At 35.0% G+C, this 24123-nt stretch overlaps 1 long non-coding RNA gene across 3 annotated transcripts in view; it reads right to left on the reverse strand.

The window, feature by feature from the left end:
- Positions 1 to 23693, reverse strand: part of LOC140624369 (uncharacterized) — a 33399-nt gene extending 9706 nt beyond the window's left edge. The window contains exons 1-3 of one of the 3 annotated variants that reach the window (XR_012023849.1): positions 23596 to 23693; positions 16100 to 16387; positions 2139 to 2266 (exon numbers count right to left, since the gene is read on the reverse strand). This is a non-coding gene — a long non-coding RNA (uncharacterized lncRNA). Of the gene's footprint in view, positions 1 to 2138; positions 2267 to 13754; positions 14092 to 16099; positions 16388 to 23595 lie in introns of those variants that run through there. The other 2 variants (XR_012023850.1, XR_012023851.1) reach the window with 2 other exon arrangements.
- Between the last annotated feature and the right edge of the window lie 430 nt (positions 23694 to 24123).

Here is a 24123-nt window from a genome sequence, read left to right on the forward strand (position 1 = left end):
TAACTCTTTTACTGTTTTGTTAGAATTCCCCTGGGAAGCCATCTAGTCTTGGATTCTTGTTTGTTGGGAGATTTTTGATTACTACTTCAATTTCTTTTCTGGTTATGGGTCTGTTCAGGTTTTCTATTTCTTCCTATTTCAGTTTTGGTAGTTTACACGTGTCTAGGAATGCATCCATTTCTTCTAGATTGCCTAATTTGTTGGCATATAATTGCTTGTAATACAGTTTTAAAATCGTTTGTATTTCCTTGGTATTGGTTGTGATTTCTCCTCTTTTGTTCATGATTTTATTTATTTGGGTCCTTTCTCTTCCTTTTTGATAAATCTCACTCTTTGTAGATGACATGATACTCTACATGGAAAACCCAAAGGACTCCACCCCAAATTGCTAGAACTCATAAAGGAATTTAGCAAAGTGGCAGAACATAAAATCAATGCACAGAAAACAGTTGCATTTCTATACATTGACAATGAGACAGAAGAAAGAGAAATATAGGAATCAATCTCATTTACAATTGCACCAAAAATTGTAAGAGGCCTAGGAATAAACCCAAGCAAAGAAATAAAGGATATGTGCCCTGAAAACTACAGAACACTTGTGAAAGCAATTATGACAGAGAAATGGAAAACGTCCCATGCTCATGGATTGGAAGAACACATGTTCACTGACAGATGAATGGATGAAGTGTGGTAGATATATATAAAATGGAATATTACTCCACCATCAAAAAAAATGAAATTTTACCATTTGAAATGATGTGGATTGAACTGCAAGGTATTATGTTTAGAGAAATAAGTCAATTAGAGAAAGATCATTATCATATGATCTCATGCATATGTGGAATTTAAGAAACAAAACAGAGGGTCGTAGGGAAAGGGAAGGAAAAATAAAATAAGACCAAATCAGAGAGGGAGGCAAACCATAAGAGACTCGTAACTATAGGAAACAAACTGAGGGTTGCAAAGGGGAAGTGGATGAGGGTAAGGGGTAACTGGATGACGGTCATTAAGGAGGACACCAGATATAATAAGCAATGGGTGTTTATATGCAACTGATGAATCCCTGACCTCTACCTCTGAAACTAATAATATTATACTACATGTTAATTACTTGAGTTTAAATAAAATAAGATTTTTTAAAGGGAAAAAATTAAATGCAAGTCGTAATTTAGCTCTGTGGATGGATCCTATTTTGTACATACCTGTATTATAGTGAGCCAGTATATTTAAAGTAAGGAGACTTTAGATTAATACATTGGGCTTAAAACCTATCTCTGATTTTTTGCTTTACAATGTTATTAACCTGCTCTGGGGCAATCTTCTCATTTCAGAAATGAGAATAATGTTTGCACAGCATAGTCCTGTAACACTTCAAGGCTGTAGGGGGAACACTGCTCTAGAATTTAGGGATCTAGGAGTTCCTCCTGGATGAAGTGAGGATTAGATTAAGGGCAGAGAGTAAGTACAAGTTGGCCAAATGAATTTGGAGTAGGGAAAAGAGAGGCATATTTCAGGGAACAAGAAATAGATGGACGAATGCTTGGGATAAGTAAGAGTGATTAAAGTCCTGTCATGGACTATAGAATGAAGTTCAGAGGCAGTGGGAAGAAGTCAACAGAAGAGGCAGCAGGAGTAGAGACTTGTAAACTAAGTTCAAGAGTTTAGATACTAATCTAAGTAAATGTTACTAAAAGATTTTAAGCTTCTGATAAGGTCAAAATTTTGCAAAATGTTTTCTCTATTCACACACACACACACACACACACACACACACACACACACACATTCCAGGGAAGAAAGACTAGAGGCTGTTAAGCTAATTAGAAGCTGCTGCAATGTAAAATTTCCCCCAGTGGCTTCACTGTAGCACCAATGTCAGTGTAGGAGAGAGGTAGGTGAATTTGAAAAATATTTAAAAGGTAAACACTGTGGGGCTTGACGATGGATTAGATTTGTGGGACCACCCATGAAGGAGAAGAGGACTGTGTGCACAGCACCCTGGTTTCTGGCTGGTGCAGTGGATTATCTCATTGATACTATACACTAGGAGAATGATCAAGATTGGAAGGGAAGTTAAAAGTCAATCGTTTTCCATTTAAATATGAGGTTCCAAAAAAATAAAATAAAATAAATTTGAGGTTCCTGTGAAACACGCTGGTGGAATTGACTGTGTAGAGAGTCAGGACGGAAGTTCAGAAGAGAAACCTGGTGAGGACATCATTGAAGCCAACGGAATGGATGGTATCATCTCTGAAAAGCAGGAAAGCTAGAGCAGAAGGAAAAAACAGTTTATAATAAAATGGCTAAGAACAATTCTATAATCACTAAAAAGAGGAAAATAATACTGCAAAGATTGTGGAAAAAATTCAAGAGAATTAGAAGAAAAATCACTCCTCTTTGGTTGGAAACTTCAGCATGACTTGTAATCATTGAAGTACTTGTGATTTTATTTAATATCTACCTACCTATCTACTTACCAGTCGTCTATCATCTCTAATGTAATTATATATATAAAATTCAAGGTACTAAATTATTTTTAAAAGTCAACATGAAAAATCCCCTAAGTCCTTTTAGTCACAAATAAATAAGAAGTGTTTTGATAGCTTTGGCCTAATATTTTCATTATGTTTTTGAGTATCCTGTGATTTATTGTTATCACTGTGTTTTACTGCAATTTTCAAATGACACCAAGAGTTCAAAGCTCGACCAGTACAAATAAAATGTTAACAGATAATGTGGATTTAAGCAATATGTACAATACACGAACATATATAAATAGTTTTAAGCCAGTCACTATATTGGTTAATATGAAATAAAAATGTGTAAGGGTCATCTCAGCTCAGGTGCCGTGCCCAATAATGAAAGGAAAATCAGCCCCATCATTTAAATTGACCTATTCTTTAAAATCCTCTTAATGTTGTAGCAGAGGCAAAGCTCTACCTCTGCCCTCTTAGGGTCCGTGACTGGGCCTGAGACAAAAGATCCATTAAATGAACAAAAGATCCATTAAAAGGGGAAAAAAAAGCATACAGATTTTTACATGTATATGGACACCCCCCCACCCCCCCACCCTCCCGTAAAAACACAATGACCCATAGAAGTGGCTTTGCCTAACCTTTCCACTTGGTTGAACAAAGACTGGCAACTGTTAAAGTTACTAACACGTATGGAGAGAATAAAGGAAAATGAAAGCAATTTTAACAAGACCTGTTAGTATGGCTCTCTTGGTCTCTACTCCCCCTCTCTGGTGGTAAGAACAACTCTTCCCTCCTGAAATAGGGAGTTTTATCTCCTACTTTCCAGAAGAAAAGGGGCGGTCAGCATGCCATTCTTGTACCTGCTGTTCTTCAAATGCCTTTAGCTCAAAATAATCCTTATACCAAAGTGCCCTAGATTGGAGGCCCATCCTTTAATATTTTAGGCATTAATTTCAGAGAAGAAATAGTTTGTAAGTTAAATGTTGCTGTTTATTTTTTTATTTTCCACCTTGGAGGGAATAATATTTCCCCCAGGATTTTTTTTTTTCCCTTAATGTAACCATGTTAAATCTCCTACCCTGTCTCTCATTCAGTCCAACTCTCTTAGGAGGAATCTCATTAAGAAAATGAAATTGCCCCTAATTCTATCACTATAGATAGCTCTGGATGACATAAAATTAATGCCGTCCCAGTACACTTCTGAAACGCAAACCAATCAAGATCTTATGCTGGTGAGGCACATTTAATTGATAACATTCAGCTAAAGATAGAATGAATGGTCTTTGACAATTCTAATGTGATAGCTGACATCTTTACAGCAAAAGAAGTAATTCTGATGGTTTCTTTTCAGTGTGAACCATATTTCAGTTATCAACATATGAAACTATGATAGTGACCTCTACATTCTTCATAAGTGTGTTTTACAGATTGTTATTTCATGATTCTTTTTGCTACATGCCCACAGATTTAACTGCTAATAAGGATTCTCTTTCTGTTTCAGAAAAATTCTAAAATGTTATGCTTTGCTAATTACACAGGATATGGCAGTGGGAAGGTGTCTTGGATTACCCATTTTTTCAATTCTCCAAAGATTTAGAGAAGAAGTGAAAAGTTTTGCCAAGATTTCACAGGTTATATTTGGAAAATATAGATTTGAAAAAACATATATGATATATATGTACATACAATATCTGAATATATGTGGGGGTGTGAAATATGTAGTTTTAGTTTAGATAATTATACAAAAAATTCACATGAACGTTTTTCTGAATCGTTCATATGAGCAATTTATTTTTTTCTTTTTCTTTTTTCATATGAACAATTTAAATCAAGTGCTACAAAGCAATGTGTGTCAGTGTGTTCTTTTTTATTTAGAGTCAAAAAGAAGACATGCTTTCCTAAACCAACATTTTGATTCTGAAATGCTTTGAGTAAAGAAAAGTAGTGGAAAACTGAAATCATCATTCAGTAGCAAGTAGTATACATAGAGAAAATTCAAAAGAATTTGGACTGTAGGCCTCAGTGCCTTATATACTGTACAAAGAAATGTAATTATAGCTGCAAAACATCCTCAGTCATATTTGTATTAATCTGATTTTTTGGTTTATTATTTCATGTGTTAATACTAAGTAGAGTCATCATAGTTATAGATTTCTATATAATTAAGAAATATTAGAATGAAAATAATTTAAAGCAATCCTTGATAAGTAATAAAATACTTCTCTCCCTTTAGAGTCTGTTGTGCACATTCTTCAGAGAAGGTAGCTTACCTAAATGTCAGCACGGAACGGTTTAGTGAGCGACCTATAAACTTGATTTTTTTCCATTGAGCATTTTACAGGAAAAAAATAAAATAAAATAGACTAACAGATGCCAGAAAAGAGGATGTTTTTTGACCTGATTCTCCCCCTTGATATTACAAATATGCATATTTGTTGAAATCATCATGAGTGGGCATTCCTACCTCATTTTTACCCAAAAGTTTTCAGCTTTGTGAAAAGTTTCTCTGCATATTCAAACTTTGCTAGATCACAAGTAACTGGAGAAAGGTAACCCAACTGTCTCAAGAAATAAAACAGCACCATGGCCTTCATACTTGCATTTCATTGAGATACATTTACTGATGGCATTATTCTTCTAGTCACATAATTTCAAGTTGTAATGCTGAGGTCAAGATAAAAATATTTGCTTTTCTTTTGTTTTGTTTTGTTGCAAGCTCTACCAATCTGTTCTAGAAACAGATTCCATTTCTCAGGACATCAGATTGCCAGAACTCATTCTAAATCAAAGTTACTGAAACTTTGTATAGAGATTACATCATGATAGACAGAAGGAAATGGTCTTTCAAGCCGTTTCACAAGTGACTCTCATGGAGATTTCTTATTTGAAACTTGCCCAGAACTATCATGTATACCTGACTTCCCTCTAAGAATTCTATTTGAATGGAGACAGAAAATTAAAAAAAATAATAATAATACGACAGTACCAAAAAATAAAATAAGAAAATATGCCACTGATAGAAGAAAACATCTAAGGAAACTCTGGAAAACAGCAAACAGATAACACATGATTGGAAATCAAAAAAGGATAAAAAAAACAAAAGAAAAAAAAGCTGTACACAAAATCAGCCAGGACTTAAGGAGGAATGCTTCTTGCCAGGACAGCCCCAAAGAAACTCATTGTCAAGAATCTCATAAACAGCCAGCTTTAAGATTATCATTAAAAGATAATAAACAGCCTGCTTGCCTCTGCCCATCCTTTAAACCCACATCTCCAACTACAGCAACCAAAGTACAGGAAAAAAAGAAAAAAAAGTAGGTGTTGGTGGTGAGAAGTAGAATTTATAAGGCTGTGAAAAAGAACTATAACCAAACCTGAGGTAAATTCTGATTTTCAAAATTGGTATGGGATCAAAAAAAAAAAAAAAAAAAGCACTCTGTCCATAAATAAAATAATAAAGTTTATCTCTTTATGAAATTAAAGTTTTTTGGATCACTCATTTCCCTGCTATCTGCCCTTGCTTTCTAAAGAAAAGTGTGCTCATTAGAATACTCTGCTCACTCCTCTGCAGATCCTACATCTGATTTTCCATTTTGGAGGGATCGGGGTCGTGGAATGAGACTTGTACAGTTGCTAAGAAACTCTTTCCGCCGTCCCCATGTTGTGGCACCTTATGTGATGTACACAACGGAGCATACCAGCAGCAAGAGCCAGAATTTTGAGACAAATAAGAATAGTACAAACTGATTACAGAATAATAACAGAACCACCAGCCACACGATAGTGTTTGGAAAGCAGTTATAATATGGAAACTTAAACGTTTTAAACTTTAGGATCATTCTGGATGTGTAGAATAAAGATTTTCCGTACGGTCCAGACTCAGTTTCCCGATTATCAATAACTTACATAAATAAGGTACATTTTCCACAATTAATGAGTCATTATTATTAACAACAGCTCATACTTTATTGTAATTTCCTCAGTTCTTTCTTCGAATTTATTTTTTTTCTGTTCTCAGATCCCATTTAAAGCACCACAGTACGTTCAGCAGTCTTGCCTTCTCACTCTTTTATATTGTGAGAGTTTTTCAGACTTTCCTTGCTTTTGATGACCTTGACAGTTTTGAGCTTTCCTAGTCAGATGTTTTATGGAACGTCTCTCAATTGGGATTTCTATGATGTTTTTCTCATGATTAGACCTGGGTATTTGGGGAGAAAGACTATAGTTGTACAGCGCATTTTATCACATCCTATTTAGGTCTATATTCTATCGATCTGACTTATCACTGTGATGTTAACTTAAATCACCTGGTTTAAGACAGTCTTTGTCAGGTTTCTTTACTATGAAGTTACTCTTCTTATTTCTCCTTCCCATCCTGTACTTTGGGGAAGAAAGCCCCTATCTGCAGCCCCACACTTAAAAAGCAGGGAGTTATGATTTAACTTCTCCAAGTGCAGAGTATCAAAAAAATATTTGGGATTCTTCTGCACAGGAGACTCATTTTCCTCCCTCATTTGTTTATTATGCTATCGTTGATTTATATCAGTACAGAGTCATGGACATTTATCTTGTGCATTGAGATAAAACCCGATCCTACAGAAGTGTTGTGGTTCAAATTGTTCCCCCTATTTGGTCATTGGGGAGATTTTCAGGGTTCCTACATCACTTTGATATGATCTTTCTTTCTCCCTTTCTTTCCTTATTTACTGACTTATTTTTGTGAACACTGTCTTATTTTCTGGCATTTCAAGTTTTCCAGGCTCATCTTGTGTGTTTCCTGTTCTAGTCCCAGGCGTAGCCATTTTTTTTCCCAAAGAGAGTATGATTGTAAACTTACTCTAACCTGAAAATGTCTATAAATATCTCTATTTGTAACCACCTGTATCTATATTAAATTACACACGAGTGCATACTGATGACTCCAACTCTGATCCATTTTCACATGAATTGTTGTAGGTTCTCCTTGCTTATTCATAAGCTCCCTGTTCCAGCAGTGACAGACTTGTCTGCTAACACTTGCTCCCGTTTAGTTAATAGTTTAATTCCATTGTACAGACACAGTGATTTCAGAATTTTAGCCTCTACTCTTCTGGGAAGATGGGTTAAGGGGACACATTGTCAGTTAGGGTGCAGGGTTTATGTTCAGTTGCTTTTGCCTTTATTGCCACTTATCTCCAAAGTTTCTCAGGCTAATACTTTACACCCTCACTATCTTCGGTAAAGTTGCTTCATATACTTGAAATATGTTTTAATTCTATTGCCACAACTTGCATTCCATCCTGAGATACTCTGACCTTCTGAGATATATATATAATTTTTTTTTACACAGGTTAGGCTTTACAGTTTGCACTATGCATCCCACCGTGTGTTGATAAATGCAGTGTTATGTATCCATAATTTCAGTGTTGTACGGAGTAGTCTTACGCCCCCTCCAAAAAAATCTCTTTCTTCACCTCTTCTCTATCGCTGAGCACTTGGGAACCACTGATTTGGTTATTGTCTTTTTTTTGTTTGTTTGTTTTTTGTTTTTTGTTTTTTTTTGTTTTTTTTTTTTGTTTGTTTGTTTTTTTGGTTATTGTCTTTAAAGGGATGAGCACTGAATGTTATACTCTATGTTGGCAAATCGAACTTAAATAAAAACAAATGTAAAAGAAAAAAAAAAGTGTTGCCTTTTCCAGAATGTCATATAATTGAAATCACAGGCTATGTAGCTTTTTCAGACTGGCTTCTTTCACCAACAATATGAATTTAAGGTTTGTCCATGTCTTTCCATGGCTTGAGACCTTGTTTCTTCTTAATCCTGAAGAGTATTCCAATGTACAAATGTAACACGGTGCTTACCCATTGACCTATTAAAGGACATAGTGGATGCTTCCATTTTGGGGGGGGATTGTACATAAAGATTTCTCTGCAAATGTAAGTTTTGACCTGAGTTGAGTAAATACCAAGCATGTGTAACTGCTGGAGGATATGGTAAGAGTATGTTGGGTTTCAAACTATCTTCTGTGTTTAGAAGTCAAACTATCCTGTGTCATTTTTCAATCCCACCGGCGATCAATGAGAGTATCCTTGCTGGCAGCTGATATTATCGGTTTTTGTTTTTGTTTTGTTCGTTTTGCTTTAATTTGCATCCATTCTAATCGGTGTATAGTGGTATCTTGTTGTTTTAATTTGTAATTCTTTAATGACACATGATGTTGAGCAAAATTTCATATTTTTTTTACCATCTATGTAACCTCTTTGATGAAGGATCTTCTCACACCTTTGCCCATTTTTAATTGGATTTTGTGCTTTTTGTGAATTTTAAGTTTTCTTTGTATATTATGTACACACACACATATGATAAAGAAAACAGTTCAACTTCTAATCTTTTTTTTTAAACTTAAGAATTCACTAGATATTAATACATCTTAAAGAAGACAAATCTGAAATGTGCTTGTTCTTTGGGTTCACTTGTTTAAATTTCCTTTGGCTAAATTAAATTTAAAATTGCTTATTAAAAACAGATTGCTTATAGAAACCTGAGGAGCAAAACACACAAAATATTAACTTCTGTTATAAGATAAAAACTGAATAGTTTGTTCTTATTGGATAATGTAAGAAAAGCTCTTTGTCTTGAATTCACTAGTTATTTATTACCAAAGACCAATAACTTCACAAAATAAACAAAAGTTGCTTTCCAAACACTCAATTCAATCCACTTGAACATATAGACAAGACTGATATTTATGTTTTTCATTGGTTATTTGTTTAACATCTAACAAGATCATTTGCTCTATAAACATTATCTTGGCATAGTTTGTTATGCCAACCATCATTATTTATTCAGAATAGAGAAAAAAATGTGAAGATGTTTCGATTGTTTGATATATTTAACTATTGATGCTAAGCCTAGGCTTATGTTCAGAAAACAAAAAGTACTTCTTATGCTATCTGGATAATTTCTGCTTTACATTAAAAAAATGAAAATTCTAGATATAAACTAGGATTAAATTGATATTCAAACAAGTTATATCTACAAAGTTTATAAAACATTTCAGATTACATGTGGCTTTAATGATCAGCACTCATCACTTTTGGATAGTGAGGCATCCCTGACGTGATATAATAAAAATGGTTCATGATGTAGTTTCTTTCTGTTCGCCTTGCCAAAATTATCAGGAAATTGATGTATTTATAGGAAAAAAAGATATAAAATATATATTTAACTGATCTGTTCCCAATTCTAGTTATCTTTCACAGTCACCTTGAAGGAGACTTTCTCTACCATCTTGTGTATAATCATATAATAAGGGCCAGTTTAAAACAAAACTGTTATTACAAAAATAATAATTAAGAATCATAAGTCAATGATATTTTGATATATTTTGTATTATACTAGAAAATAAAATATTCTACATTTCATGCATTTCATTCTTTTTTACCGAAATGTCTCTAAATTAATAAATGTTGATATTCATTATGGAAGAAAATTTGTTTATTTAGATTTTAGCACACAGTGAACTTAATATAAATGGTATATTTAAATAGTGTACAGTTATTTGATGAATACTTTCAAATTAATTAAAAACAAAGATAAAAACAAAAGTAAAAATGAAAAACATCATTAAAAACTTGATTCAATAAACAGAAAAGAATTATACCTCAATTTAAATCAAATCTTGTTCAAGGCATAAAAATTTCAAATTTTGGTTTTTGGCTGAATTTCTTTTTTTGTATTTCAGTAGTACTCATAAATAACAATTATGTCGGAACACAGATGTTAAAAGCTATGACTCATACCTTTTATTAACTACTGAAAATGTTGATTTGTATGTAGAATAATGTCTAGATTGAATTCTGACATGCAAATAATTTTTGGTGCTGTAAAAGCACAGCTTTAGAAAAAAAAAAAAACTGAAGGGGTTTTAGAAACAGCAAAAACAAAGTCTTATCATGATTAGCATTTAACTTTAACTACAAGCTACATTTTCACTAACCATTGTCAAACCTTGTCCCTACCATCATTATTACTTTAAATCTGCATTGGAAATCGGTTGCTGACTAGTGTCTTGTTCTAATCCTTTTCTTTTTACCATAAAAATAGTTTTAAATCAATTCTTTACATTACTTAATCCTTCAGACTTAATTAAATTCTGAAGCACCATTATCTGACTTGTATTGTGTTATAACAGGGTGATCCCATGGGTTATGTTGCTGCTGGCTATTTTTCCAAAAGCTGTTTTTATGGATGCTTTGAGCTCACTTGCATTGTCAGAAATTGGTTATAACTTATTTTAACAAAAGTTTGACAAGTGTGATTTTTCTTCACCATTAATGCAACAAAGTGAAGAGCTGGAAATACCCTTCACAGCCACAGCAACATTGTCCAGGGGGTATATAACAGTGGAATTTCAAAGACACAGATATGCAAAGTGTGAATCGGGGATTGTTTCATCCTCAACTAAATAACTGGCATACAGAATTAAAATTTATTGTTCTAATTATATTGTTTACACTGGAGATTTTTCGTATTTTGCATGATCCATATTTAGTATCAAGGACACTTTATGCTCTTCTCTTTCTTCCAAAGCTGTTTTATTTCCAATTTACAAAGCTGTTATATATCTAATTTGGCAGGAGTAAACTGTCTAATTCTCTTCTATTCACAGCCATGGTGAAACAATTTAAATTTACATTTCTATGAAGTCTTGAAATTTTTTACTAAATATGCGTATAGTCTTTCATTTAAGTAGTCCTCCTATCTACTATTTACATTATATCCTCCTGAAGTTAGCTCTGGCTCTATTGAAGAGGTTTATAAATTTGTGTAATCCACATAAAAATATACTTAAATGTTCTTGAGTCATTTGCCATGGAAGAAAGCTGAAATGAAGAAATTGCACAAAAATCTAAATAAGAAATACAGTATACATGCATTAGAAAGAGACTATAACCTCTAAAATGATTAATATAGCACACAAACACGTTTAAAGTATAAATATTAGAATGCATTTACAAAATCTATGCATTGATACACATCTTCCAGCCTTGTCTTAAATTGGCCTGGTTACAAACATTTAGTTTCCTTCTTAAGTGAATATGGTGAAGTACTATTTTTTATTTAATTTCAAAAGTAATCAGATTTCTTATTCAAATGTGCTCTGGGAGGTTTTTTAGATAACATCATTTTTTTTTTTTTTTTTGATGGATGTGTTTGGAGTTCAGTGGTATTGAACACAATACCAACAAAAATTCCAAATTGAAGATGTGGAAAATAAAAATTTAGTGCCAGAAGTAGGCTTAGTAATTATGTAGTTAATCCCCCTCGTTTTATAGCCTGATGGACTGCAGGAGAGCAAGAGCACTTGCTGTTGACGGACTCAGGAGAGTAAATGAATTGCAGAGCTAGGATTTGAACCCAGATCTCCCAGGGACCTAACTGCCAGAAAAAGTACTCCTTGTGCTACACTCGTCGACAACATTAGTATTTGTAGCTGTGTGCCATTAAACCAAGTCTACAGATTCTTCTCACTGTCTTGGAATTAAGTTTTTAATTAGATTCCTTATCCACATTATTCTGACTCAAATCTGTGGTCTAAGTTTAACTTGAAAAAAGCACAAAAGGTAGGTTGTGTGTCAAGGTAAAGACCTATGAATTTCCCAGAAATTCATAACAATTTTGCAAATATGATCTGGAGTTAGTCAAAGGTAAACAATGTCAGGTATATCACGTGCTAAAGTTGTAAAATTCCCCAGAAGATCTCCTGAGTTACTATCTGTGAAATGGAGAGTGGGAAATTTGGGGAACTGACCCAGTCATTCTATCTGTCATTCCCCACTGAGTTAATCAAAGATTCCCACAGACAAAATAATTTCTATTAATTATAAGTAAAATTGATGTTTTATTAATTGTATATAACATTTTTCATTGTGATACACTTAAGATAACATCATATTAAATTTATTGACATGATTTCCCTGTATTTACACTCCAAAGGATTCTAATCTAGCACCACAACTTTTTAAATAACTTTTCAATGTGTAAATTCTAATTGTCCTTTTTTCTTCTTTCAAAAAATAACAGCTTTATTAAATTTAATCTGCATGCTATACAATTTGTCCTATTAAAGTGTACATTAGTCACTTTAAGATATTCACATAGTTAAGGAACTCTTGCCACTATCTAATTTTAGAATATTTTATTCATTCCCTAAAGAAACCCCTTAGGCCCTTTCCCTCAGTTCCTGTCAACCATTAATCCACTTTCTGTCTCTAAAGATTTTCCTATTCTGGAAATTTCATATAATGAAATCATATAATATGTGCTAAATTGGGACTCACTTATTTTACTTAGCATAATATTTTGAAGGTTCACTCATGGTGTAGCCACGTATGAACCCTCCATTCCTTTTTATTACCAAATACTGTTCCATTGTCTGACCCTATCATAGTTTGTTGATCTACTCATCTGTTTCTTAGATGCCTTTCATCAGGTCGAAAAGTTACCTCCTATTTCTAGTATTTGAGTATTTTTATCCTGATTGGGTATCACTTTTTCTGCCTCTATTAAAAAGATTTTATTCTTGGGCACCTGAGTGGCTGAGATAGTTAAGCATCTGTCTTCAGCTCAGGTCATGATCTCTGGGTCCTGGGATGGGGCCCCGTGTCTGGCTTCCTGTTCAGTGGGGAGTCTGCTTCTCCCTCTGCCTCTGCCTCTACCCCACGCATCCTCATTCATGTTTGTACTCCTCTCTAAGAGAATACATGAAATCTTTAAAAAAATGATTATGTTTTCCTTAATCTATTAATATCTTGCATCAAAATGAATTATTTTTAGCTATTGAACAAACCTTCTAGACCTGGGGTAAAGGCCACTCAATCAGGGTGCATAGTGCTTTTTACATTCAATTTGTTATTATTTTTTAAAGGATTTTATTTATTTAGAGAGAGAGAGTAGGGGGAGGTGCAGAGGAAGAGACTCTCAAGCAGGGCTCTGTCCCACGACCTCAATATCATGAACTGAACCAAAACTGAGAGTCAGACACTTCAGCACTTAACTGACTGAGCCACCAAGGAGCCCCTTCTATTATTTTGATAAAGATTTTTATGTCTATTTATAAGGGATATTAGCCTATGATATTATCTGATTGAGATGACCTCGATTTTGGCATCGGGATAATACTGGCTGCATGGAATGAGTTAGGAGGTATTCTCTGCTTTTTGGAAGATTTTCTAAGGAATTAGATTAATTTTTCTTTACATGTTTGGTATAATTTACAGTGTAGTTACCTGGGCTTGGGCTTTTCCTTATGAGAAGATTTAAATGTACTGAGGCCATTCCCGTAGAGGTCTATACATAGATTGTTTCTTCTTCAGTCATTTTCAGTAGTTTATGTCTTTCTAAGAATGTGTCCTTTTCATCTGAGTTGTCTGATTGGTTGGCCTATGGTTGTTCATAATAGTCAACTTTTAATTCTCTTGGGGCAGGGCTGGTGTGGAACCCCAAACTCACCCTGTCTCCTCCAGGTTCCGTGTGGCCACAGGTTTCCACAGCCACCAAAGTTGTGAAGCTGCTCGTTGAAGGCTTACAGGGAGCCAGGAAGGAGCTGGCAATAAGTCAAGTTAAAACTTCCTGAAATTGAAAAGTTTCCCTTGGTGTAGTTTTCATTAAAATGTCCTCTTGGTATTCCATTAAGATAATAGAAAACTCTTCAAAAACGGTAGGTGTCAGTAAACTTAATATACAAGTGTGAAACACACCATATTAAACATCAGGGGTGGCTTTGTAGAATCTGCCTTTATGGATCACCTGATATAATTACCTTTTAAATCTGTTGATTTCCTTTTTTTGATATTTAAGTGATGAAAATTACCTTGCTGGCTGACATTACTTTATTCTTATACTTATGGCCGCAATGAAATAAGACTTCAGTTTAAAAGAGAAGAAAAATACTTTGAAGATCTCACATTTAAAATTATTCTACTTTAAATTTTTTTCCCCTGATGTGCTCAGCCTTGTGTGTCAATGAGTTTGCAGTCAGAAGAGGCTGATTTGCTGTTGAATTTCTGATGCTAAACTTGTAGTTAATCTCCTCAGGAGTATTGTTAAAATCCTGTAACCTGCACTGGAGCCAGTTGGCTTTGGAAAAAGTACTATTTTGGTCTTTTAGGTTATGTGTGGTTTTTTTTTCTGTGTTTCAAGTTTTTATTTAAATTCTAATTAGCATATAGCATCATATTAGTTTCAGGAGTAGAATTTAGTGATTCATCACTTACCCTCAACACCCAGTGCTCACCACAAGTGCCCTCCTTAATCCTCACCACCATTTAACCCATTCCCTTCTCACCTCCCTCCACCAACCCTCAGTTTGTTCTCTATAGTTAAGAGTCTCTTTCATGGTTTGCCTCTCTTTTTTTTCTTTCCCCTGTGTTCATCTGTTTTGTTTCTTATATTTCACATATTAGTGAAGTCATATGGCATTTATCTTTCTCTGACTGGCTTATTTCTCTTAGCATAACACTTAGCATAATACTCTAGCTCCCTCTTATTTTTAAGAAGATCCAGATTGCTGGAAATTTTTATGTTGCCTTAATTCTCCTTTTTGCATAATAATTTTATAGTCATTGACGCTGCACTGGATTGGATAATGGCTGTGGAGCAAAATCCACTGGTTTTAAGTGCTATGCACTGTGCATTTCAGGTGACTGGCTGACTGCAGTCATTTCTTCCACTGACCAGTGGAATTTCATACTATGTGCAAACGACTGATTCTTCCATAACAGCTGGCTTCTCTGAACATTCATGATCACCCACAGCCTTAGCACCCAGAGTTCTTTATGTTCAATCTACTAAAAATCTATGACCCAAAGCAACCTTGCTACTTTGAAGTATTTCGGGACAAGAGCAGATACAACTATGCATGTGCTCCTCTCTACATGTTTTTGAAAGTTTTGTGTACAACAAAATACTTTATTTTAAATTAAAGCTTCAGAAGATAAATGAAATCTATGGTGTGTGATATTTAGCAAACTCAAAGTGAAAGGAGTCTGTTTAAAATGATATCACCTAACCAAGTCTATATACCTAGATTTGCTACATATGATCATTAATCTTATATATTGATTGCTGATTTAAACAAAAAAGACAAATGTACCAATTAGAAAAAAATGCAGAGAAGAAAACATAAAATTACAACCACTTATAATCTTACCACACGGAGACTGGTAGTATGTATGTTTTAATGTTTTCCTTTATGGCAGTTAATGGATGAAATCCAACACACAAATTAATAGATGAGCACGGAAATGGAAATCTATATGCTTCTACACATAAGGCGACACTGTATAATTTACACCTTGCTTTATTTTCTCCATATATAAGGATCTTTCTGCCATTAGATTTTCAATATTCACAATGGCTGCATGTTGTTCCATTATATGCACCTGTTGGTTCACAATCTCTCTGGGAACTTCCCAGGTATTATTGAAACTGCCCTCACACACATGGAGGGAAGATGGGTGGTGGCAGGTTTGATATGCAAGGGAACTGCCTTGAGAAGCTTGTCTTGGGCAGCAGGAAAATGAGTAGATTTCTGTACCCACCTCCTGGAATCTTAGAAGTTTCTATCTAGAGGCCTTACCTGGCTTTTGTCATATACCCGGTCCAGATAGCTTCCACACCATATCTGTGTCTCAAGGCTGTGTCCTTGGAGCAGCTTCTGTTGAAACCAACATTCCGAGAACTGGCAAGGGGGGTAGGGATTATCCAATTCTAGCTTGCAGATCAGAGGGTGGTCACGTCTTCTTTACCACCTCCAGTATTTCACCAGTTATGGGCTCTACAATCACGTATGCCCCTCTTCCTTAATGCGCACTCAGCAGACAGCAAGGTGCTTCATTAGCATGGAGGTAGCTCGTTTGGCAGCAATCTGGTAGCGTTGGAGGCAGAACCCACAGTAACAACATGGGCACATGCAAAAGAAAACACAGGTTAGATGACAATTCCCAGGGTCAGTGACAACTCTTTCCACCAACAGCCCCATGAACCCAATTATTGATTTATTAAATTCCTCTAGGCTTGGGGTCAGATCACTCAGGACATCCACTTGTGCCCTCGTGTAATTTACTACAGATGATGCATCACCAGACTCATCAGGTATGAACACACAACATTCCGTTTGGATACTAGCACGAGTGCATCGTTGTAAGGCAGTAATAATAGTTTGGACTCAGGGAAGAAAAAAAGGATTATTATTTATTAGTCCTTGCCAATCACAGCATCTGATGTACTGGCTATGAATACTTTAAAAATAGTGAATGGAATTACAGAAATAAAACGTGGAGGATGGATTGCGACTCAGGCTTAGGAAGCTTATGCTGCATGGAATTGTGACATTGCTCAGGTCACTGTAAATTACAGAAGTTTTATGCAAAATCAAGTGACTATTTTGGTACAAGAATATCAGCTTTGTGGGTTGTTAGTATGTTGGATGCTGCAGTTGATACTAAATTTGATAAGCACATTTCTTCCCTAAGCACACATGGATATGGAAAAAAAAATGAGGCTCTCAGCAAAAATTAGTTTTCAATTTTTAGTGCAGGTATACAATAGATAAAATTCAATAGCAAAGATTTTCTGTTGACTGTATTTTCACATTCAAGTATGCAAAATAAAGTTTGTGAATTAAGTATTTTTAAAATTTAAATTTTAATTTTAAAAATATACTATGTTCTCAGCCACTATTTTATTAATCTAACTTATATAACCCCTTTAGCCCCATCATACATGAGAGACTACCTTAAGTTTTTAGGTTCTGAAGTAACCACAACCAAAGAAATGATGCCAGGATCCTCTTTTAGGGCCCTCACCTATGTCAGTCATCAGCCTGACTTCTCTCTGGCTGTGGCTAAGCAGAATAAAAAACTGGGGAGAAAGAATTTGAACTGGTTATGCCATGGGTGATTAACACATAAGATAATTACTTTTGACAAGAATCCCCTAGGTCTTTATTTTGGAATTTAACTTTCAAAGGAATTATTTCATCTTTATTATTTCCTTAGGAGCTTCCTAATGGGAGACAGCGCTTTTAAAACTTGGTGTATTCTAATGCCCTTCAATCTCATCCCAACCCTTATGATGAATTTTATTCTACTTATATGCTTGAACCAAACTTGGGACAAGAAATGAAACAGACTTCAGTATAAAATAACTTTGGAGTTAATTTATGTCTTCACTGATTGGTGGTGATATCATTTGAATGCAAAATTCATATTGCCAAATAGCAGTTCCAGAAGTAGCCACGGAAGAGAAGAGGAGAGCTTTTATTTTATTTTTCCCACAAATGGAGATCAAGTTTATTTTAATTCAGGTGGAAATACTGTTAAACAATGCATTCACTTGATTAGGATTTTCCCTAAAAGTAATTTTTCATAAATAATAAAATTGATATCTTGTTTCTCTCAATTAGGTTTCCTTTCTCTTTCTCAGAAATTAGATTAGGAAAATGGAAGCCATGTAATTTTTTGTCTCTGTCTGAGGCATGAACATTTGCCTCCTCCTAACTTTAAGGAGTCATTGAATCACAAATTACACATTTCAACATAGGCTAAAAATTCCCAGACAAAATGTAGTTAATGAGGAGATCATGAAAAAGACTTAGAATGGCACTCACGTTTTTGATGTCTGGAACTTGGAAATAGTGGGCTTTTCTAACCCTGCATATCTCCAAAGTACTGGGCCCCTAGTCAATTATTTTCTAAAGATTTTATTTATTTATTCATGAGAGAGAGAGAGAGAGAGAGAGAGGTAGAGACACAGGCAGAGGGAGAAGCAGGCTCCATGCAGGGAGCCCGATGCGGGACTTGATCCCAGGTCCCCAGGATCATGCCCTGGACCCAAGGCAGGTGCTAAACCACTGAGCCACCCAGGCTGCCCATCCCCTCCAACCCCCCCAGTCAATTTTGATTGCAGGCCATACCCAGAGAATGCCCCTGTTAGCACCGCCGCATTCCACCTCTCTAATCTCAAATTGATTAATTCCTTCTTAAGATTCTTCTTTGTTCTCTGTCTCCTTTGTGATAAACAAACATGTGCTCTGACTTGTCCTAGTCTCTTTTGTTAGATGTCCAGGTTCTTGTAAGCATATGATCTGCCTTCCAATCTACTGAAAATAAGAAATTTATCACGTTTGCCATCGCATAAAAGGTGTCATCAGATTTCCAACTTCGATATTTACATCACAGTGTAAGAAGTCTGATTTATAAGATGCAGATTTTACCTCCAATGTCAGTACCTCCAATACTAGATTTAGTGTTACATGAAGGCAACACAATTGTAACAAAGAGATCTTAAATGTGACTTAAATAAAGATTTTTTGCTTGCATAAAATCCAGAGGAGAGAAATTCAGACATGGCCCTACCGCCTTTAGCATGTAGTGCTCCTCACTGTGTTTTAAGCAGTTCTAGGACACCTCACAATATGTAGGAAATGAGGGGAAAAAAAAAGTATGTAATAGCTTTCTTCCAGAGATTGTAAAGAAATGTGGGGTCATTTCCTGTCATAGGCCTTTGGCCAGAACTCGGTCACATGGGCAAAGCTTGCCATGAGCAAGGCTTAGGCATGCTATTGATAGGTAAACTGCCATCTTCCCAGAAAAAAACCTGGGAAAAGATAGGCAACAGATGTCCATTGGGCAATTGGCTGTTCTCTTCACATGCTGAAATAATTTATTTTGAGTCTTCCTTTACGGTTCCTTCCTTACAAAGCTGATTTTATGGCATCTTAAAATCATAAAGGAGGGTATAAATATGAATTCGAACTATCATTATAAACAGCAATTCAGAGAAAACCACTTAAAGTTGATGATTTTTAAGTATGTTTTAGAGCTCGGTGATAATGTTAGCCTTTCCATAACTAACACAAGTTCATATTACACATTCTAATGTTTAAAAAATCTCAGCTAACAAAGTTATTTAAAATCTTTCCCCTAGGTCAAGATTCTGGTCTCTTCATAGAACTTAAGTATTTTGTTTCCCTGGACAAACAGCCTCACGTTTTTTTTTTTATTCTTCTCAATATCTTAGTTGACAAATATTTTGACCACTTTTATCATTAGGATCCCTTTCCAACAGACTTTTTTGAAGTGAGCTGGCTCTCGGCTAGAAGGTATACCTTCTACTCTAACAATTTTCAGTGTGATACTGCTTATCTGGGTCTTCTTCAAGGGTCTCTCAGAAGCTGTAATCAAGATGTCAGCCAAAGTGTCAGTCATCTCAAGGTCTTTACAAAGAAGGATTCACTTCCCAGCTACCTCACATGGTTGTCGGTAGAATTCAATGCCTTGTGAGTTATTAACTAAAGTTCTCAGCTCCCTTCTGACTGATGGCTACAGACTTCCTTGTTTTGTTTTGTTTTTTTGCCATAATAGCTTCTCCAATATGGCAGTCTGCTTCATCAAAGCATTCAAGTCCACAAGGTAGTGAAAACAGTCTCCAAACATAATGGAAACCAATGGCTTCTGTGACCTAATCACAGGAGTGACATCCTACCACTTTTGCTGTTTTCTATTTAAAAGGGAGTTGCTTGGGACACTTTGGTGGCTTAGACGGTTAAGCTCAGATCTTGATCTCAGGGTCTTGAGTTCAAGTTCTGCATTAGGCTCCTAGCTGGGTATGGAACCTACTTAAAAATAAAATAAAAAATAGAAGTGCAACTTTAATAGGTGCAACTCACACTCAAGCAGAAGGAATTACACAGGGTGTGAATATTACTGTGGCCCACCTTAAAAGTCTGTCTACCATACAAACCATGCTTAAATTATGTGGACTGAAGAAATGTGGCCCAGGACATCAAGCCATTTGCTACTGTAAAATCTTTAAAATGCCTTAATATAGTAGATTCATAGGAAGTTATATCATTCCACATGAACATGTAAGTGAAAAATATGAGCATAATGCATGTTAAAGTAGCCCTTATATACATTCATACTTTCCTCAAAAATAAAATAGGATAAAGGAAGTAATTATTAATCTATATATTTACAGTAAGAGAAACTGAACATCCAAGGATTGCTATGGTTTTAAAGTTGAATGGTTAACACAACAACATAGACAAGCTCATTCAAATCGCCAAACTTAAAAAATAATAAACCAATTTTTCAATATCATTACATGATTATAACCAAATTAATCATGACTAGCAAAAACACTAATCAAGCCATGTAAAACAAATTATATGCTTGAAAGATTTACAAATGAGTCAAGCTTAACCTAGCTTTTCTGAATTGAAATCCTCATTAAAAGATCTTTATCCCACTGGATTTAAGTAAAAACCAAGCAGGACAATAAGTGCCTCCTTTCTCTTAGAGAGAGTAGAGGGGTAATGGAGGTTGGGAGCTATAATTTATTCATTTTAACAATGTAGGCAAAATAAAGTGACTCTTCCCTTTTGGTAGTAAACTGGTTTTTTAATGATAATTATAAATTATTTTAACAAGTGATATATTATTTTTTTAAACTTTTCTAAAAATTTGAACTTTTAAAGAGAAAAAGTAGGAAGAACTTACCCAAATATATTTAGGTTACTGTTTAAGAGATTATAAATCATGGTAAGAACACAGTGTCTATTTATTTACGTGACTAAGTGTGCAATATTGATATATATATATAAATCTATATGTCTACACATACACACTCCACATTTACAGGGACAGATATGTATTTTTAGGACAGATATGTGAAAAAGTTATAACTCGATTATGACAATAAATATATTTGAATTCCATATCTTTGCATTTTTCAAGTATAGATTTTCATGCTTAGGTAAATCAAAAGTAATTTTGTAAACAATGATATAAAAACAAATTCATGGATTTGTTATGTGCTTTTTTATTCATAAACAATAGTGAAACACAAAAACGCCCACACTCTTGCCCCCAAACTGAAAATTTACTACAAACATAACAGTGGTTAACCATTTGATGATTTCTAACAAATTTTAAGAAAAGTATGAAGTCAGGGATTTCAAGTCGATATTAAATAAAATTTTATGTGAACTTTATGCACTTCTTTCAATTTGGGGTGAACTAAAGCTAAAACTTTATTTGTGTGTGTATATGTGTGTATTTCTTTTTTGTCATGATTGTAACTTTGACTCAATTCAGACTCCTAGTCAATATTTAATTTTGATAGTATTAAACTTAGGAAAAATATTAAGAAACACAAAGAGTGCAAAAAATATTCTATTACACTTAACTGAGTATTAAAAAAGCCTAACTTATTATTACCACATAACTGAAGCTATTTTTTAATGCTATTCTTACTTTATGAAGAGATTTTGTTTTATGAACTTAAATTAATTAAATGAAATGACTTTTGATATTTATTTAAATAATCACATTTTATCTTTCATTTATTGTAATACATTAAATTACATTAACAGAGTTCATTTTATGGCACCAAAAAAATAACACCTACACGATTTCAGGGTATAACTAAAATAAAATATTTCTAGATTTAGTACTCTTAAATTTTATTAAATAATATGAAAAGCTATTATAAGACTAATCTTCAATGTCTTCCTACCACCTCATGCTCTATACTCCCTGCTGTACTCCAGGTTCTTTTTTATTTTATTAATTTTTAAGATCTTATTTTTGAGTAATCTCTGCATTGAGATGGGGCTCAAACTCACAACCCTGGGATCCAGTCAGGTGCTCCACTGAATGAGCCAACCAGGCGCCCCCAGGGTCTTTATCATAGTTTGCTTTCAGTACTTTGATCTGTCATTGTCTCTATAGGAAACAGATGGCACTCTCAAACTAGAATAATTCAAGGAAACTTTAAAAAAGAAGCTATTTAGAAAATGGTGGAGAGGGTCTATGAGAACCACAAGTTAACATTTGAAAACTGAGGATATTAGAGGGAAAGGGGTTACCAGAAACCAAAGAGGATCACCCATTTATAAATTACATGGCCAGTCATTAACAGCCAGGAAGAAATTCATGGGATTAGGTATCCTGATTTTATTCTGATCTCTCCTTTCAATCTCATTCTGGGGCTACTATGTATTGAAGAAATCAACCACAAATGGCACCCGGGTGGCCCAGTCAGTTAAACAACTCCTTTCAGTTCAGGTCATGATCCCAGGGTCCTGGGATGGAGCCCCACCGTGGGCTCCCTGCTAGCAAGGAGTCTACTTCTCTCTCAGACTCCCCCCACCACCATTTCCTCTGAATCTCTGCCATAAATAAATAAATAAATAAATAAATAAATAAATAAATAAATAAAAAATTCTTTTTAAAAAAGAAATCAACCATAAGCCAAAGGAGGAGGAACCAGATGATGCAGTCCCTACAGAGCAGTAGCTAAGGAGAGAGGAGGAGTAAATAGGAGATAGCTGGCCGACCAGCAGATAAGATTTACAGAAATTATTGGAAGATTTACCACCTGTGAGCTCAAGATATTTAAGGCTTGAGTGGGTGGGATCACAGGCTGTGTTCATTAATTGGCCTGATCCAGAAGAGGAGTAAGCTTTCTCCAATCTTCAGGACTGGCTGAGAGAGAGGTGGGGGGCCAGTGGGAGGAGAGACCCTGTCTAGTGTTCAGTCATGCTGAGGGAAATTTAGGGCCTTTTAGTTAACGGTCTCTATTTCTCCAATGGTTACTTTTATTTAAGTTTAAGGAATTTGCCATTCGGCCCTGTTTTTTACTTTCTGTGTTCAACCAGGTATGAATAATTCACCGGGGGTGTTTCTGATGTTTCCGGAGCAAGCTTAGCCTTATGCCTGTGCATAGTCTTCCACACCACCAGAGATAAGTAGGGTTTCAGCAAGGCCTCTGGCGGTCTCTGCCCTGCCGCTGGATCTGTTAATTCCTGGTTGGTCTGCCTTTGTGATGCTTGCCCCAACTGGTACCATGACCTCAAGCTAGCCCATATTAGCCTTCTCTAATTATTTGCCACTGAGATCTCTATTGTTTTTGACAGTGCCCTGGGCATATATTTTTCCCCACTCCACTCCAAGTAAAATTTGCCCATCTGGCAGTGCAGCAAGACCTCTGCTGTTTAAGGCTTGCCCTATACATTGGGGGAATGGAATACAGTCCCTAGCTGAAATGCTACAGACTCCTAATTCTCACCAAGATTTAGTGGGTTTTCTTGAATAAATAGTGCTTCCCCACTTGTTAAATCTTCAAGTGGTTGTTCTGACAACTTTATTCAGTCCCATCACTGCTTTGGGGAAATAGGATTATGATTAAACAAACTCCTCATTCTACCATTCTGGAAGCCTTACCCCCCTCCACATTCTATACTTTTTTTATCCAGAATTTTCTTGTCTCTAGATTATATAGGATATTCCCTATCTGTGAGGTTAGAAAGGTCATTCCCGGAAGTGCTTAAATAGAAGATATATTTTTCCCTTTTTCACACCATTTATTGACATTATTGACATGATTTATGACAATCAAAAATTGTCAGTAGCCTGATTGCTGAACATCCCTTAATTAGGATTATATTATTGTGGTTTATAATAAACATGTATTTGGTTTTCATACACGTTTCTAGCACAAACCTACAAAAATCTTTGGAATTTCCTAAGTGATGAGAGCTATAAATGTATTTTTTGTTATGTTAAAGTGGTGACTTTTGTGTTAATGAGCCCCCTA

This window comes from Canis lupus, chromosome 34, assembly GCF_048164855.1.
Source record: "Canis lupus baileyi chromosome 34, mCanLup2.hap1, whole genome shotgun sequence".
Lineage (NCBI taxonomy): Eukaryota > Metazoa > Chordata > Mammalia > Carnivora > Canidae > Canis > Canis lupus.